This window comes from Bufo bufo, chromosome 5 (genome assembly GCF_905171765.1).
Source record: "Bufo bufo chromosome 5, aBufBuf1.1, whole genome shotgun sequence".
NCBI classification, from domain to species: Eukaryota; Metazoa; Chordata; class Amphibia; order Anura; family Bufonidae; genus Bufo; species Bufo bufo.
Window position 1 is genome coordinate 500823795 of NC_053393.1, and position 16369 is coordinate 500840163.

A 16369-nucleotide genomic window follows, 5' to 3' on the forward strand; every position below is an offset into this window, starting at 1 on the left:
AAATCGCAGTATGTTCTATACTGTGCATTTTTCATGCAGTTCTGGCTCCATAGAAGGTAATGGGGCTTGCGTGAAAAACAGAAGGCATCCAGATGCAAAGCGTTTTTCACTGATGGTTGCTAGATGTACAGTCAGGTCCATAAATATTGGGACATCGACACAATTCTAAAATTTTTGGCTCTATACACCACCACAATGGATTTGAAATGAAACAAACAAGATGTGCTTTAACTGCAGACTGTCAGCTTTAATTTGATGGTATTTACATCCAAATCAGGTGAACGGTGTAGGAATTACAACAGTTTGCATATGTGCCTCCCACTTGTTAAGGGACCAAAAGTAATGGGACAAATGGCTTCTCAGCTGTTCCAGGGCCAGGTGTGTGTGTTATTCCCTCATTATCCCAATTACAATGAGCAGATAAAAGGTCCAGAGTTCATTTCAAGTGTGCTATTTGCATTTGGAATCTGTTGCTGTCAACTCTCAAGATGAGATCCAAAGAGCTGTCACTATCAGTGAAGCAAGCCATTATTAGGCTAAAAAAAAAAAAAAAAAGAAAAAACACATCAGAGAGATAGCAAAAACATTAGGCGTGGCCAAAACAACAGTTTAGAACATTCTTTAAAAAAAGGAACGCACTGGTGAGCTCGGCAACACCAAAAGACCCGGAAGACCACGGAAAACAACTGTGGTGGGTGACCGAAGAATTCTTTCCCTGATGAAGAAAACACCCACAGTTGGCCAGATCAAGTACACTCTCCAGGAGGTAGGTGTATGTGTGTCAAAGTCAACAATCAAGAGAAGACTACAGGGAGTGCAGAATTATTAGGCAAGTTGTATTTTTGAGGATTAATTTTATTATTGAACAACAACCATGTTCTCAATGAACCCAAAAAACTCATTAATATCAAAGCTGAATATTTTTGGAAGTAGTTTTTAGTTTGTTTTTAGTTTTAGCTATTTTAGGGGGATATCTGTGTGTGCAGGTGACTATTACTGTGCATAATTATTAGGCAACTTAACAAAAAACAAATATATACCCATTTCAATTATTTATATTTACCAGTGAAACCAATATAACATCTCAACATTCACAAATATACATTTCTGACATTCAAAAACAAAACAAAAACAAATCAGTGACCAATATAGCCACCTTTCTTTGCAAGGACACTCAAAAGCCTGCCATCCATGGATTCTGTCAGTGTTTTGATCTGTTCACCATCAACATTGCGTGCAGCAGCAACCACAGCCTCCCAGACACTGTTCAGAGAGGTGTACTGTTTTCCCTCCTTGTAAATCTCACATTTGATGATGGACCACAGGTTCTCAATGGGGTTCAGATCAGGTGAACAAGGAGGCCATGTCATTAGATTTTCTTCTTTTATACCCTTTCTTGCCAGCCACGCTGTGGAGTACTTGGACGCGTGTGATGGAGCATTGTCCTGCATGAAAATCATGTTTTTCTTGAAGGATGCAGACTTCTTCCTGTACCACTGCTTGAAGAAGGTGTCTTCCAGAAACTGGCAGTAGGACTGGGAGTTGAGCTTGACTCCATCCTCAACCCGAAAAGGCCCCACAAGCTCATCTTTGATGATACCAGCCCAAACCAGTACTCCACCTCCACCTTGCTGGCGTCTGAGTCGGACTGGAGCTCTCTGCCCTTTACCAATCCAGCCACTGGCTCATCCATATGGCCCATCAAGACTCACTCTCATTTCATCAGTCCATAAAACCTTAGAAAAATCAGTCTTGAGATATTTCTTGGCCCAGTCTTGACGTTTCAGCTTGTGTGTCTTGTTCAGTGGTGGTCGTCTTTCAGCCTTTCTTACCTTGGCCATGTCTCTGAGTATTGCACACCTTGTGCTTTTGGGCACTCCAGTGATGTTGCAGCTCTGAAATATGGCCAAACTGGTGGCAAGTGGCATCTTGGCAGCTGCACGCTTGACTTTTCTCAGTTCATGGGCAGTTATTTTGCGCCTTGGTTTTTCCACACGCTTCTTGCGACCCTGTTGACTATTTTGAATGAAACGCTTGATTGTTCGATGATCACGCTTCAGAAGCTTTGCAATTTTAAGAGTGCTGCATCCCTCTGCAAGATATCTCACTATTTTTGACCCAATGGGTCCTTCTTTTGACCCATTTTGCCAAAGGAAAGGAGTGCCTAATAATTATGCACACCTGATATAGGGTGTTGATGTCATTAGACCACACCCCTTCTCATTACAGAGATGCACATCACCTAATATGCTTAATTGGTAGTAGGCTTTCGAGCCTATACAGCTTGGAGTAAGACAACATGCATAAAGAGGATGATGTGGTCAAAATACTAATTTGCCTAATAATTCTGCACTCCCTGTAAAGCAGAGTGAATACAGAGGGTTCACCACAATATGTAAACCATTGGTGAGCCTCAAAAACAGGAAGGTCAGATTAGAGTTTGCCAAACAACATCTAAAAAGCCTTCACAGTTCTGGTGTAACGGTCGCGTACACACACACACACAGGGGGAAGGGAAGTGACCACTGCGCTCCACCCTTACTCCTGGCCCTGCCTACTTGCCTCGCGAGTCCTAATGACAGGGGACAACTGGACGGCAATCCCTAACTTGGAATAAGTGCAGGGATGACAGACAGACAAACAACAGGACGTGAACGGACCGAGTCAATACCAGGAAAGCTACAAAGTACAAAGGGAGCAAGCAGAGAATTGTCAGGAGAAGCCGGGGTCATAAATACCAGGAGAGCAGCAAAGTACACAAGGAGCAGGCAGAGGATCGTCAGGAATTCAGCAGGAGGTAAGTACGCCAGGAAAGACCAAATCACAGGTGGAACCTAAATTAACAGGCAACCTGTGGCCAGCAGGCTGCCTGTATTTATAGTGGGGAGTGAGGGTCATGTGACGTGGCCAGACCAACCAGTCGAGCACCGAGTGATCAGCTCGGCGCTCAAGGCAGACTTAGGAGCAGGGAGCCACCCAGCTAGTAACGCCGCCCTGGGAATGAGGTCAAACACAGATCCTCATTCCCAAAGCTAAGCAACAGGTCTGCGGGTAATGGGGGACCGAGTGCACCTTCGGAACCCCGTTACATCTGGAACAACATCCTATGGACAGATAAGACCAAGATAAACTTTTACCAGAGTGATGGGAAGAGAAGAGTATGGAGAGGGAAAGGAACTGCTCATGATCCTAAGCATACCACCTCATCAGTAAAGCATGGTGGTGGAAGTGTCATGGCGTCGGCATGTATGGCTGCCAATGGAACTGGTTCTCTTGTATTTATTGATGATGTGACTGCTGACAAAAGCAGCAGGATGAATTCTGAAGTGTTTCGGGCAATATTATCTGCTCATATTCAGCCAAATGCTTCAGAACGGCGCTTCACAGTGCAGATGGACAATAACCCAAAGCATACTGCAAAAGCAACCAAACAGTTTTTTAAGGGAAAGAAGTGGAATGTTATGCAATGGACAAGTCAATCACCTGACCTGAATCCGATTGAGCATGCATTTCACTTGCTGAAGACAAAACTGAAGGGGAAATGCCCCAAGAACAAGCAGGAACTGAAGACAGTTGCAGTAGAGGCCTGGCAGAGCTTCACCAGGGATGAAACCCAGCGTCTGGTGATGTCTATGCGTTCCAGACTTCAGGTTGTAATTGACTACAAAGGATTTGCAACCAAGTATTAAAAAGTGAAAGTTTGATTTATGATTATTATTATGTCCCATCACTTTTGGTCCCTTAACAAGTGGGAGGCACATATGCAAACTGTTGTAATTCCTACACCGTTCACCTGATTTGGATGTAAATACCCTCAAATGAAAGCTGACAGTCTGCAGGTAAAGCACATCTTGTTAGTTTCATTTCAAATCCATTGTGGTGGTGTATAGAGCCAAAAATGTTAGAATTGTGTCGATGTCCCAATATTTATGGACCTGGCTGTAGGTTATTATTGTTCAGTCTTTCTTCACATGCATGAATAACGCATGCAATCCGGATGGAAAAAACACATGATGAACGCAATCTCAGAAATAACTGATTAAACTTGCATGCAAAATCAGCAGTTTTTCCCTGAAGAGATCCTGACACAATCCTTATCGCTTGTGTAAAAAAGTCCTTACCCAGCTTGTGTGATTTTTCCTATTTCCCTTCAAACTGATTTGTGTGTGCTTCCCTCCCTCAGTACTGTGATCTGCTAATTACAAAAAACTTACTTTCTCCCCTCCCCACTCTCTGATCAACTTTCTTCCACTCCCTGCTGCTATCTCTTAACATTGAGAAAAGGCATAGCAAGGGCAGAGAGTCGAGTGTAGAGTAGAGAGTAGACACAGCTAGGAGCAGGATGCTCACTGATCTATGTCAGATTCATCAGGAGAGTCAGCTAAATGAAAGACACACCCTCTGCAGCAGAAAGATGGTAGGACATTTTATAAAATGAGGGTTATTTTGAAAGTTGCTTCATTTTGCAATTAGTAATCAAAAAACAATATAATAAAATTCAGTGCAAAGTTTCACATTTACATAATGCAATTCATTAACCACAAACAATGATTGTACTTGTTCGCATTATGATTTCACAGACTTTGATCGAGTGTTTTTGCTCAGATCGCTCAATCGTTAGAAACATTTACATGCCACGATTCTCGTCCTTCTTCCATCGCTTGTGTTCAAGTTGTAATGATTATCCACTTGTCTAAATCCACCTTTAGAATACAATATATTTAACATACAATGGCCTTTTCTGGGCCATCGTAAGTTGAAACTAGACTCAACATACAATGCCTCAGACTCCAACCAATCAAGATGGCCATTTCTCTGGTAAAACACCAGTATTGGTTGTCTTGTTGCTCATCTGCGGTACTATATGTCCTGTACTGCCTCTTGTCTGTGCCAGGATGAGCTGCTTCTTAGGACACTGGGTGAGCTAGGGCGTCATTTTACCTTTGTGGTACATGTATATACTATGCAAGACCCTGAAGAAGCTCCTGCCCTCACCATAGAAAGTGATTTATAGCTTCCAGCATCTATTCCTGTCTGTTTTATGTAAGGACTTGTTTTATCCATAATTTTTCTTAAAACTTCGTTTTTCCTATCTTAGTATGACGTTTTGATGCTTTGGAACCAATTACTGGTTTTCCATAGAGTTATGAACTCAAGTTACAATGGTCTCGACATACAACGGTCGTCCCGGAAACAATTAATATTGTAACTTGAGAGACCACTGTATTATTGATTATAGGCAGATTACTACAAGAAACGCTATACATATTCAGTAGAAAAGATGCTATACTCTATAGCGTCACAAAATTACAACATTATGCCTAGATTTGGGATTTCTTACTAGCGAATTACAAGGAAGCCTCATAGGCTGCTACATGTTAGCCACATAACTTATACTTTCCACTTTCCAATTACAATGCGTTACCAGACCTGAGGCACAGGCAGTTTTAGGAATTAGACTGCACATCACCAAAGGCTAAACCAGTGTGTACATGCAGTAATGATATATAAATGTTATCTATGAAAGAAGTATCCTGGAGGCACCACTTAAACCAATACCAAAGCATTACATCCCCTGTTTCTCTATAGTTTAATAATAGGTGGTCATGGATAATAGTCACTGTGGGAAATAAACTTATAATGAGCACAGCGGAATTGTGAAATGGACTGGAGTAAGAGGATCTTTCACATGGCACTTAAAATCATCATTTATCAACAGCACATTGCCCTCTGTAAACAGGCTATATACTAATGACAATATACAAAGGCAATGGAGGACTAAAGATCGTAAAAATGATATTTTGTCCGCCTTTAATTTTTCATTGGGACATCTGAAAGACACTTTATACAAGCATTGATCTATGTGTATATTGTAGGTCGGTACTCCTTGATAGTGATGAGCGGCAGGGGTCATATTCGAATTCGCAATATTTCGCGAAAATATTTAGTAGAATATTTGCCGAACATTCGTTATATTCTAAGATTTTTTTTACTCCAAAAATCTACAAGGTAATAATCGCGTAATATGCAAATTTCCGTAATGCAAATTTCCGTAATGCCAATTTTTATCGCAAATTTTTCAATTGCCGAGCAAAAACATGATTCCTCCTTGCTTCTTGCTTATGGGCCAATGAGTCATAGCACTATATCGAATATATTAGTTTTTTCAAATATTCGTAATATTCTAAAACAAGAATATATAGCAATACAGCGAATATTCAAAAAAAACGAATGTAGAGCAATTTAGCTAATATAGTGCTATAATCTTGTTTGTCTAATAGCTGTAATTTTTTTCTTATCTGAAATACAGATTGGAAAAAAATTTCAACTATTGAAAAAAAAGATTATAGCACTATATTAGCTAAATTGCTCTACATTCGTTTTTTCGAATATTCGCTGTATTGCTTTATATTCTTTTTTTAGAATATTACGAATATTCGAAAAAACTAATATATTTGTTTTTTCAAATATTCGTAATATTCTAAAAGAAGAATATATAGCAATATAGCGAATATTTGAAAAAAAAACAAAACGAATATAGAGCAATTTAGCTAATATAGTGCTATAATCATTTTTTTCAATAGTTGAAATTTTTTTCCAATCTCAACTTCAGATGAGAAAAAAATTACAACTATTAGACAAAGAAGATTATAGCACTATATTAGCTATTTTGCTCTATATTCGTTTTTTTCGAATATTCACTATATTGCTATATAAAAAATCTTGAATATTCGAAATTACGAATATATATCACTATATTCTAAATATATCCACTGACCAAACCAAACATTTTTGCACCAGGAAGCCCAACACCCTGTCTGTTCTGACTCTCGTCCCCCACTATAGTGTTCATTTTAGGATGTCATCAGATGTCATAGTCAAATTTCAGATATCAAAGTCCGATGTCAGATATCAAAGTCAGGTATCAAAGTCACATGTCAGAGTCAGACATCAGGGTCAGAGGTCAGAGTCATGTATTAGGAAAAGTATTTTTTCTTAAGCTGACATTAATCTGATATTTGACACATGTTGATGTCCTAAATTAACAGTAGGTAGGGCCTATTCCTCTGACTTTTTTTTTTTTAATCTAAAGGAAGTAGAAGACAGGGGTTTGAAGACCCTCACCACAAGGTTATTCCTTGATCCAGATGGAGGGGAGGAGGGGAGTGTGGAGACCATTTCAGGGATCAGTAGACTGTCATGACTCCTGGTTAGCAGGGCCCAATCCTGGGGCTTTCCTAGATGAAGGGGACAAGGGTGTGCAGACCCTTTACAGAAGGTTGAACCTGAGAACCCTAGCAGTAAAGCAATGTGCTGCTACTATAGCATGCCGTAGGCCATATGGTATAGAATAAATGTACCGCAGACAGCACGTTATGGTTTCACCCATTCAGTGCGATGCATATTATTTTTATTTGAAGATAAATGCCTAGTTGACGACAGATCGTTAGGCAAGGGTCTAACCATTAGGACTCCTGTTGATCCCTAGAGCGGCAGAGATAGGAAAGCACTATGCCACTTGTATCCTGTTAATTTCACTCTTCAGAAAGCTGAAAGAAGCCAACAAGCGACAGAGTGGCACAAAGCTTGAATAGCTCTGCTTCCATTTCTTTTTAGTGATCACAGGGGATCATTGTGATAGTGTCACATTTTGCATCATCTAAGAATAGAAATCACAGTTGTAACTTTAGTAATTTACTATTCTAGTGCATGGACCTATATAAATTTAGAGTATGTTAAATCCTGCACCGGATTTTCACTAGAATGCTATACGGTAAAAATTTATCTGGGAACCAAAAATTTGTCCATGTGCCAAAAATTTGTCCTGGCATCAAAATTTGTGGTATTTTTGGCTCTAACTGAGGACAAAACAGGGAAGCAGATAATACTGTCTACAGGCCGCTTTACATGGACCGATGTAGCAAGCGATTGTCGGAAAGGAGGCGGTCCTTCCTGACAATTGCCTGCTTGTCAAATCAGCACTAATGATGCGCAACTTCACATTTTATCAGGTCTGAATAGATATTACTGATTGGTGCACTAAGTGTTGCTGTGACATCACAGCACTATGTCTGCAGCATGTATGTATGGACAGCAGAAAAACATCTCTCTCATGCACATTGAACATCTGTTTTCCTGCCACACACTATATACCACACACACACACTATCTGTATTATATATATGAGCTACCTAACTATCTAATGTAATTGAATAAGGATCCAGATGACTCAGCAAAGCACAGAGCACAGTAATAACACTGCTCTCTCTCTCAGAACTGCAAAAAACAGCAGAAAATGGCCGCTGGGGAGTTTCCTACATAGTAAGGGGTAGGCAACATTCCTTTTGGTTGCTAGGGATGTTGCTAAGCTCAGACAAAGATATTGCAGCCTTCTCATTGGCCCAAAAGCAAGAAGCAGTGAGGGTACTGATGCCATGCACTTTGGAAGACACCGACAGGCTCAAGGACTGGCCCACCTTCTGTTCTACATACGTGTGCAGGGCTGGTACTGCCTTTTTGGCAAAGAAATGAAGGCTTGGGACTTTCTCGACACAAGCCATCAGTTCTCTGAAAGGTGCAGAGTCAACCACTTGGATTGGGAGGGACTGCAGCACCAGCAACTTGGCCAGGAGCACGTTCAGCTTCTGGGCCTTTGGATGAGTGCACACATACTGTTGTCTCTTGGCAATCGCTTCAGTGATTGATTGCTGACAGAATGACTGACGAGTAGTAGGAGGAGGAACAGGAGCATCAGGACCAGCAGATAATGGGAAGGACAGACAGCTCCCTTCGGCTGAGGTGGTGGAGCCTTGACTGCCTGAAATCGGGTGCATGCCACTGGGTGATGCAGCGGTTGCTGCTGCAGGCTGGACCACTATATCGGAGCCACGGTTCACCCAGGCCACTTTAAGGTGATAAAAAAATCACTGCAAAAAATGCACCAAAATGATACTCAACTGACAATACTAGATAATTCTTCAGGCCGATGTTAAAAGCTGAGAACTTTGCCAATGTCTCCCAGTCAGGAACATATCGGAGCCCCTCATGCACCACGTCACGGTGTCTCAGCACGCATGGGGTCCTACCACTCAACTGCCCGTGGTGTGTAAACAGGGTCTGAACAGTGCTAAAAACCAACTCACAGCCAGACTCTCACATGCCTCCATAGTGGTATCACCAGTGCACTGTGAGGTAGAATAAAGCTGTGAGCCGCACCCACAACAGACCATGTGACACAGAAGCTACCAGGTGCAAAAAAACGTTACCACCACAATGAAGTGGAACATTCCATACACAAAAACTCACTGAAAAAAGTGGCCTAAACAGGTGAAAATGCTTCAAACCCAGACACTGTAGCGTGTATATAACCGGGTGAGCAATTCCTCCGCATGCGGTCCGCAGACAACGGCAATCCCCAGCAAAAAATGCGTACAATGGAGGATGCCGGGGTGGACCGCATGCACCACAAGAACATCTTACACAAAATGATACATTGTGCAGATGAAAAAATATACATACAAAAATCACTGCAAAAAATGCACCAAAATGATACGTAACTGACAATACTAGCTAATTCCTTAGGCCGATGTTAAAAGCTGAGAACTTTGCCAATATCTTCCAGTCAGGAACATATCGGAGCCCCTCATGCACCACGTCACTGTGTTTTAGAATGCATAGGGTCTTACCACTCAACTGCCCGTGGTGTGTGAACAGGGTCTGAGTCACATCCACATCTTGGCATTTTCACCCCTTTAGGCCACTTTTTTCAGTGAGTTTTTTGTCTTTATGTGTATGGAATGTGCCACTTTATTGCGGTGGTAACGTTCTTTTGCACCTGGTAGCTTCTGTGTCACATGGTCTGTTGTGGGTGCGGCTCACAGCTTTATCCTACCTCCCAGTGCACTGGTGATACCACTATGGAGGCATGTGAGAGCCTGGCTGTGAGTTGGTTTCTAGCACTGATTCATACCCTGTTCACACACCACGGGCAGTTGAGTGGTAGGACCCCATGCGTGCTGAGACACCGTGATGTGGTGCATGAGGGGCTCTGATATGTTCCTGACTGGAAGACATTGGCAAAGTTCTCAGCTTTTAACATCGGCCTGAGGAATTAGCTAGTATTGTCAGTTGCGTATCATTTTGGTGCATTTTTTGCAGTGATTTGTGTATGTATATTTTTTCATCTGCACAATGTATCATTTTGTGTAAGATGTTCTTGTGGTGCATGAGGTCCGCCCCGGCATTCTCCATTGTACGCATTTTTTGCTGGGATTGCCGTTGTCTGCGGACCGCATGCAGGGCCGGACTGGGGATAAAAACCAGCCCTGGAAAAAGTTGCATACCAGCCCCACAGCATTGCGTCATTATTTACTTGTTTATAAAAGGGGAAAGCATCCATTTTAAAACACGTGTGTAAACACGAAAATTAACTTTGCCCCACAATAGATCTTTGTAGAACCCCCATTGTTCATATTATCACCGTAGACCAGCTTTTCCCTACCAGGATGCCTCCAGCTGTCTTTTGGACAAATCATCCTACCACAATACTGTGCCACTGTGCTCCCCAATACAATACTACAGAAACAGATAAACCCCCTGATAATACTAGTACCACACAGAGCCCCCCCATATAAAATACCCCTTCTTTGTGGCCTCAGTAGATGCCCCCATAGTGCCCCCCAATAATGTGCCAGTAAAAAGGGACCCCCATAATGCCCCCCAATAATGTGCCAGTAAGTGTCCCCATAGATGCCCACCCATCATGTGCCAGTATCAAGTGCCTCTCTCCTCCCCCCCACATGTCCCAGCATCATAGTGCCATCTCGCCCCCCCCCAAGTGCCAGTATCATAGTGCCATCTCTCCCCCCAATGTGCCAGTATCATAGTGCCATCTCCCCCCTCCCATGTGCCAGTATCAAGTGCCTCTCTCCGATCCCCCCCATGTGCCAGTATCATAGCGCCAACCCCCCCCCATGTGCCAGTACCAAGTGCCTCTCTCCTCCCCATGTCCCAGTATCATAGTGCCATCTCCCCCCCCCCAAAAAAAGTGCCAGTATCAAGTGCCTCTCTCCCACCCATGTGCCAGTATCATAGTGCCATCTCCCCCCCCAATTTGCCAGTATCATAGTGCCATCTCCCCCCCCCAATTGCTCCGTCGCTGCCTCACGGGCAAGCTGCCACCCTCTTCTCCCGATGATGAGGAAGTCCCTAATTCACCCAGCTCCCAAGTGCGATCAGCTACATCATCATCATCGAGTACTGTCTGCACGTCACTGATGTCCTCCTCAACGGTCTCTGGGTCAGGAGCATGGCCGCTCTCAAAACACCAGCTCCCACGCCACTCTCCTCATCACTACTTGCCCGCCTACCAGAGGAACCGACAGATGTCTCCTCCACATCTTGGCTGGCCAGTAGCTGCTGACTCTCCTCTAGTAGCTCGTCCTCGCTGTATATATAATACTTCTCTGGCTGAGGGAACAGAAAAGGACTGAGGCAGGTTGAGGACAGGTGAGGGCACAGGGCCTGCTCCCGGGCCATGCCAACTAAGGGTTGTGTCTGATGAACCCACCGACTCTTGGCTGGGGGTGTCTGATGTCACTTGGGACAAAGTGGATGACCGAGTCAACCATTCCAAAACTGCTGGGTTGCTGGTCAAGACACGACCGCTAGATGACACCGGGAGTCAGGCCTCTCGCTGCGAATTCTGCTACCATGCCCCTTACTCTGCTGCAACCTGTGCCAAAAAACATTTAGTCCTCTGCCACTCCCCTGTGCAGGCCTGGCACTTCTCTGTCTGACGTACTGTTAGATCAAATAAATAAATAAAAAGGACCCCAAAAAAGTCTGTAATTTTTTCACTTCACCACACAACGGCTAATAAGCCTTTTTCTTTTTTCACTAATACACACCAAAGAAGGCTTTAGAACATATAACTGCACTGCTGAATGGCAAATATATATATTTTTGCCACTAATACATGCCAAAAAGGGCTTTAGAATATATAACTGCACCGCTGAACGGCAAATATAGATTTTTTTGCCACTAATACATGCCAAAAAGGGCTTTAGAATATATAACTGCACCGCTGAACGGCAAATATATATTTTTTGCCACTAATACATGCCAAAAAGGGCTTTAGAATATATAACTGCACCGCTGAACGGCAAATATATTTTTTTTGCCACTAATACACACCAAAAAGGTCTTTAGAACATATAACTGCACCACTGAACTGCAAATATATATTTTTTTGCCACTAATACATGCCAAAAAGAGCTTTAGAACATGTAACTGCACCGCTGAACGACAAATATATATTTTTTTGCAACTAATACACACCAAAAAGGGCTTTAGAACATATAACTGCACCGCTGAATGGCAAATAGGTCCTTACTTTTTTCCACTTATACACACCACAAAAGGCTTTAGAACATATAACTGCACCACTGAACTGCAAATATATATTTTTTTGCCACTAATACATGCCAAAAAGAGCTTTAGAACATATAACTGCATCGCTGAACGACAAATATATATTTTTTTGCAACTAATACACACCAAAAAGGGCTTTAGAACATATAACTGCACCGCTGAATGACAAATAGGCCCTTATTTTTTCCACTTATACACGCCAAAAAAGGCTCTAGAACATATAACTGCACCGCTGAACAGCAAATAATATAGATTTTTTGCCACTAATACATGCCAAAAAGGGCTTTAGGACATATAACTGCACTGCTGAACAGCAAATAATATATATTTTTTTGCCACTAATACACAACAAAAAGGGCTGTAATTTTCTCACTTCACCACACAACGGCTAATAAGCCCTTTTTTCCCACTAATACAAGCCAAAAAATGCTTTAGAACATATAACTTCACCGCACAAGGGCAAATAAGCACTTGCACCCCAATAACCAGAACGGTTTGCTGGAATTACAGAGCTGTATAATGGCAATTTGCAGTCAGTGCAGCAACGTGTAATAGAATTGTTTCTGTTACCCACGCTGTAAAGTCCCCTACTGAACCCTGTTCTGCTTCAATACTGTGGAATGATTCCTCCCTATCGTTTCCCTGAACTTCTATACAGCGAAATAAAAGTTTTAAAGTCTTTTTTACCACTGTCCCTAGCACCTGCTGATGTCTCTCCCTGCACTAAGTACACTGGAAAATGGCTGAATCCAAGATGGCTGAGGCCATTTATAGGGCTGTGACAGCACAGGGCTGGGTGGCTGCTGATTGGCTGCATGCATGACATTGTGGGTGATCCCTCGTTCCCAGAGTCCCTTGCTCCATGTCCTAACACGTGCAGCAGCCATTTTAGGGAAAAAAAAGTGATTAGTTAAAGCGTGGGGAAATTCGGATTCGGTGCGAATCAAATTTTTCCTGAAATTCGGATCAAATTCCACTTTGTCAACTTCGATTCGCTCATCTCTAGTAATAATATGGCTGTAACTACACAAGCAAATCAGCATGCATCTGGCAGTTTGCAAGGGAATTGGAAGGACTCTCTGCTCCACCTGCACTGCATACTGCCACTGTCTGTCGGAGTAATCTGCTGGTCTTCCTCATTGCCCTCCAGATACTCATGCTCCTCCTGCTCCTCTCCTGTCACGCGTGCAGATAAACCACCCATTTTTGTATGTATTGCTTGTGCATAAATGTCCTCCTCCTCCACCAGTTTAGCCCTTACAGGACTCAGGTGGCCGTGAGATGTAGCGTACATCATGTATGCACCAAGTCTCCTGTCCCCTGGCCAGCAAGATTTATCAGCAGAGGAGTACTCCTGTCAACCTGCATCATCAAGAAATCATTAGCAGCCTTCCTCTACTCATATAGTCGGTCCAACATGTGAAGTTCCAAAGGTTGCAGCTCAAGGTGTGTTTTGCAGTGTAAGAGTGGCTGAAGTGCATGCACAGTTTCCTGGCCATTTTCAAGATGTCTTGCAGTTGAGTGGAAGACTTCAGGAACCGGTTTACAACCATATTAAAGATGTGAGCCATGCAGGGAACATGGGTCAGCCCTGCTTCATGCAGCGCCGACACAATGTTTTTCCCGTTATCGGTGACCATGGTTCCGATCTTCAGTTGGCGAGGAGATAGCCAGCATTTGATTTCCTCTTAAAGGACATGGAGCAGTTCCTCACTGGAGTGATGCAATTCGCCCAGGCAAACCAGGTGCAGAACAGCGTTACACAGATGTGCTCTGCATAGGTGGTATGTTGGAGGAGCACTCCGAATTGTGCCTATAGTGGATGCTGAGGACAAGGTTGAGGCTGAGGAGGCAGAGGAGGACATTGGTGCAGAAATCACAGCTTGAGAATGTGGAGGCAGCATTGCCATCACCTGGCTAAATTGCTAGTATGCCTGGGCAGGAACCACATTTACCCAGTGGGCCATAAAGAACAGATATTGTCCTTCTTGACCCTAGTTACAGCTCAACAAGTTGGCGCTGCCGTGTACTGTACCAAACACCGACAGGCTCAAGGACTGACCCACCTTCTGTTGTACATGCAGAGCTGGTATAGCTTTTTTAGAGAAGCAGTGAGGGCTTGGGACTCTCCACCTTGGCTTGGCACAAGCCATCAGTTCTCTGAAAGGTGCAGAGTCAACCATATGGAAAGGGAGGGACCAGTAATTTGGCCAGGAGCACGTTCAGCTTCTGCGCCATTTGATGAGTGCACACATACTGTTGTAATTTTGCAATCGCCTTCCTGATCAATTGCTGGCAAAATGAGTGATGAGGAGGAGCATCAGTACCAGTAGATGATGGGAAGGAAACACAGCTCCCTTCTGCTGAGGTGGTGGAGCCTTGACTACTGGAAAACGGTTGCAGGCCACTAGGAGATGTCTCAGGCTGTACCACAACATTAGCACCACGGTTTTCCCAGAACACTTTATATTGACACTCCATGTGTTGACGCAGGGCTGTAGTGCCAACATTGGCACCCTGGCCACGCTTCACCTTCTGCCCACAGATTTTACACACGGCCAAGCTGACGACCTCTGTTGACTTGATTAAAAATTCCCACACCGACGAAAATGGCATTTTACTCGTACCACTGTGTGCTGACTGCCTCTATTCACAGCACCGCTACTTGTTTCCGGAGAGGAAGGCTCCTGAGTAGCAGACGGTCTTCCCTGGGCACATTTGGCTCCAGATCTCACATTGCTGCCACCCTGCTGACTGACAGACACACTTGCACCCTGCTGCTCAGCCACTGTCTCACACTCAAGCTGCCACCCTCACCCCCTGATGATGATGATGAAGATTTAGTCAAATATTCAAGGACAGCTGGGTTGCTGATCAAAACATGACTGTTGAATGACACTGACAGCTCTAGCCTGTTTCTGCGACTGCTACTACCCCCCCCCCCTATCTTCTGCTGCTACTACTTCTGCCAGCTCCAGAAACATTTTTGCCACTGCTCTTTCACTTGGAAGGCCCTGGCGCCTGTCTGTCGGACATACTACTGTACAGTAACAGTAACTGTAAGTGTAAAATAGCATTATTATTAGACCGCTTTTTCACTCCAATTAGAGAATCAAGGCCTAATGAAATTATTTATAAAACAATGTGAACGCAACAGAATTTGTAGTATTAGAACGCTATTTCACACCAATTACAGAAACAAAGCCTAATGGAATTTCTTATGTATAAAACAATGTGAACACCCCAAAATCAGTCGTATTAGTACACTATTTCACCCCAATTACAGAATCAAGGCCTAATGAAATTACTTATGTATCAAACAATGGGAACGCCCCAAAAGTAGTAGTATTAAAACGCTATTTCACTCCAATTACAGAATCAAGGCCTAATGGAATTACTTATGTTTAAAACAATATGAACACCCCAAAATCAGTAGTTTCTGAATGCTGTTTGAACCCAATTACAGAATCAAGGCCTAGTGGTATAACTTATGTATAAAACAATGTGAACACCCCAAAATCAGTGTTATTAGAAGGCTATCTCACCCCAATTACAAAATCAAGGCCTAATGGAATTACTTATGTATAAAACAATTTGAACACCCGAAAATCAGTAGTATTAGAACGCTATTTCAACCCAATTACAGAATCAAGGCCTAGTGGAATTACTTATGTAGAAAATAATGTGAACACCCCAAAAGCAGTAGTATTACGTTATTTCACCCCAATTACAGAATGAAGGCATTACAGAATTACCTATATATAAAACAATGTGGTCACCCAAATAGCAGTAGTATTAGACAGCTATTTCGCCCCAAATACAGAATCAAGACCTAATGGAATTACTTATATATAAAACAATGTGGACACCCCAAAAGCAGTAGTATTAGAACACTATTTCACCCCAGTTATGGAATCAAGTCTAATGGAATTACTTA